Source organism: Orbicella franksi, chromosome 1, assembly GCF_964199315.1.
Source record: "Orbicella franksi chromosome 1, jaOrbFran1.1, whole genome shotgun sequence".
Classification (NCBI taxonomy): Eukaryota; Metazoa; Cnidaria; class Anthozoa; order Scleractinia; family Merulinidae; genus Orbicella; species Orbicella franksi.
This window is the reverse complement of record NC_138145.1, coordinates 7,622,616-7,626,061: the sequence shown is the minus strand read 5'-3', so window position 1 is coordinate 7,626,061 and position 3,446 is coordinate 7,622,616. Positions and strand designations below refer to the sequence as shown.

The following is a 3,446-nucleotide window of genomic DNA, read 5'->3' as shown; positions in this document are numbered from 1 at the left end:
GTACATCGAACTCATATAATATCTCTAGTTTTTAGATATGTTTAAGGTATGAGAACATATTAAAAGCTTAGCTGAAAATATGTGAATACAGCAGAAATAATCAGCAAAGTTACGATGACGCTTTCTTAAATCAACTCGAATAGTAATTTTGTTGATCGAGTTATCAAAACTCCTTGTCTACTTTATTTTCGCAGTGTAAACTTTCACTATGTTGAAGAAACACATAATCTTAGTAGCCTTTTGGTGTTGGTGAAATTTGTTGCAGCATCTCAGCACAAAAGATAACGAAAGAAATCTTTGTCAAGATTTGTTGACAATTGAAAACACCGACTCGGACTTGAAAGTGAACGCGCTACACTATGCAAATGAGCTTCTTGTATGCGTCAGACTTTCCTCTCAAAAACTTTTGCAAACTCGCCAAACAAGCAGAAACAATAAGAAACTATCAAAAGCAGGTTTTGGTTATAATTTAACATTATTTGAGAAACTCACAAATTAACACGATACCAGAGAAGAGAGTGTTCTTACTATATTGTTAGTCAGAACGAACGCAAAAGCGTACGCGTAGGCCTACAACTAGCGCGAGCAGATCTTATTATTCATTCACAGCGCGAAATTGAAGTCTTTTTTTCGACCCTGAAAAACTCACCTTTTCCATTAGCTCAGAGCATGGAACTACAAATAAGCGCCCTGGTTCTTAGTCCCTGCCTTATTCCCTACCATCGCTGTGAAAAATCTGCAAGAGAATGTCTCAACTCTCACCATCTGATCACGCCACGTGACAACATCCACACGAGAACCCATGACATACGCGTGGATCCGCGCGGATATGTGTCGTCAGGATGGTGCAATTTTTCTAAAAATAGCAAAATTGTCCGATATCCCAAGACTTAAAGTCTCCTTCCCAGATTATGGCTTCTTTTAATTCTGAATTTATCTTAGCGAATATAGCAATTTTAAGTAGTAACGTTGTTGTAGAAAGTCGTGCGTTTTTATCATGAGTCTCAGGCTCGGGAGATTGGGCAACCACTCCCCACGTTTACGACTCAAAATAAATTTATCTTACCTTACCTTACCTTGGTACGCAATATATCAGGGACTTGCCAAGAGACGATTGTGCAAGGAATATGTCAGAAGAAAAGTCAACAACGTGCCAGGGGTTAATTATGCGCCGAAATTTTGCGTTTGCGAGTACTCCCTCCCTCTCCCCCAGAGAAATAACCTGACTTGAGCCCGTTATCCAATCGGAGAACCAGTAACTGGTCAGCGGTCAACTCCAAAAACACACGCAACCTCGATGAGATCGAAGCCCGAGCCTGCGATATTGTTACGTGATATTGGTCAGCGGATAGCTTGTTTTGACAGCTGTCAGTTAACAATAACGTGGATGCCCAAAATCAAAGATGCAGCTATGGTAATGGTGCTACTCTCTTAGTTTTCAAGGTATTGGCGTACGGACGGACGGACGGACGGACGCACGTACGTGCGGACAGTCACGTGACAACCAAAATTTTTCAGATCGATGGGGTACCAAATTTTCTAAGGTATGAGGCTCCGCTCGCGTGCCTTCGGCGCGTAGGAGCTCCGCTATTATAATTTGAACTAAAAAGACATCCCGTGTTTGTGAAGCGTGAAGCATGAAGCGTGAAGCGTAAAAAGAATACTTCATTTGCAATTTTGCTAACTTTATTTATGCTCTTGATCAAAGACTATCACCGTTTTATGTGCAACATCAGTTGTTCATGGAGGCTTTTGAGTGAGTGGCCGCTACAAAAGTGAGGACATCGTACACTCGCTCGTGGTTTTGCTTTGGTCGTCTCGCCCGTTTGCGTCGTTTCGTTTTGGTTGTTTTGCTTGTTTCGATGGTTTCTGTTTGGTTGTTTCTATGGTTTCGCGCGTTTCGCCGGTGTCGCTCGCTTGTTTCGGGTTTTAGTACATGACATCTGTATTGTTGCAAACTGTTCCTCATTTCAGCTGTGTTTTACCCGCGGTAAGTACAGAGGCAAGCGCTCAGAACTGATTCGAAGTTCTAGTGAAACAATTCTCAAGGAAATAGTCAGATTAATTCTCGATTAGCGCGAAGTATGATATTCATCAGTTTGCCCAGGTTTGCTTAAGAATACTTCAGTGTTAATCTTGCGATCACGAGGAGATACGGGCCCGCGACCGAAGTCAGCTGTTAACCTGAGTATCGATCCTTTCAGTCATGCAATATGTTTGCATGTTGTAATGAAATAAATACAGAGAATAAATATTCACCTTTTGTTCTGGTATACTGCTACGACATGCATACGCAAACAAGCTAAGCAACACGCAAAAAACTTGCTCGTAAAAGAACTACGCCATATTCCTGGGGGCTGACCATTGAATTTTCAAGGGTTGACGAGTAAAGGGTGGGTGATTCGAGTGAGCATGAAGTTGATTTATTTTTGGACCCAGAATGCTCGAGATATATTTCTCTCAGTCGTGTATAATCTTCTTTTCTTGACATAACGGTGGTATGTAATTTGTTTGGTCTAAGAGCATTTTGGATTAAGTTTTTCGTTTACTTACGATTGCCTCCCCCCCCCCCCCCCCCAAACCCCACTTGGACAACACATTTCGCGCAGCTTGAAAAGCGAGCCAGCGTGAAAGACAATCGAACAGAGGTAGGTTCGAGAATTTGATGAAAACATTTAGGTCGGGTAAATCCGGCAAGTTCGACACGATGACAGAAGGAGATACCTTTTTTGAAACTGGGCATTCTTTTCAATAACACTTCGATGTCTTCAGTCGAATAAATCTCAAAGTACTAGCGAATTTTTTACTGCAATTAAAACCTCACTGCATATTATTTTCGTAGCGTTGGAAACATGTCCCTTGCCTAATATACCCCACATAAACATGGTTAATCTGAACAGTTGCCTTGAGGTTATACAATAACGTAAATTAAGATTGCCCGTAATACGTACCTGAACTACAGGTAAATTCCTAGCTGGAAGTTACAGCTGGGTGAACGATCAGCATATATTCTAATAGAAGTAGAGAAAATAGCCAAACTTGAATGTTAGATTTGTCTTTTGTACTGAGAATAAGCGTAAACCAGTTATTAAATACAAAGTTAAAATTACCGCCGATCAAGGATCCAGAACAATCAAAATGGTTTAGCTTAAGAGCCAGTTGCAGTCTTGCGAAGTGCTTTTAGGAGCAACGCCAGCATTATAAATAAAAGTCACATTACCCCTCCAATTATGGTCCGACATTAGGCAAGAGCAGTAGTCTAGTTATTTTGGTATATAGCCTGGAGGTTCTGGCGGCTCGCCAGTTTGTATGTTAAATGACTGTTTATTGCTAAACCCTATATGGACTTGCTAGACTGCAGCACAATCTGAGTAAAATCTTTTGGAGTGCTAAAGTAATATATCACACATCTTTTTTTGCAATAATTTAAAGAAAAAGAAGGCAAA

General features: G+C 40.9%; 1 protein-coding gene across 1 annotated transcript in view; it reads right to left on the bottom strand.

Annotated features, from left to right (window-relative positions):
- LOC145487350 (uncharacterized) overlaps positions 1 to 3,239 on the bottom strand; it is a 40,921-nt gene extending 37,682 nt beyond the window's left edge. The window contains exons 1-2 of the mRNA XM_081466116.1: positions 3,111 to 3,239; positions 2,952 to 3,011 (exon numbers count right to left, since the gene is read on the bottom strand). The gene's annotated coding sequence lies outside the window, so the exon portion shown is untranslated. The remainder of the gene's footprint in view (positions 1 to 2,951; positions 3,012 to 3,110) is intronic.
- Positions 3,240 to 3,446: the final 207 nt, after the last annotated feature.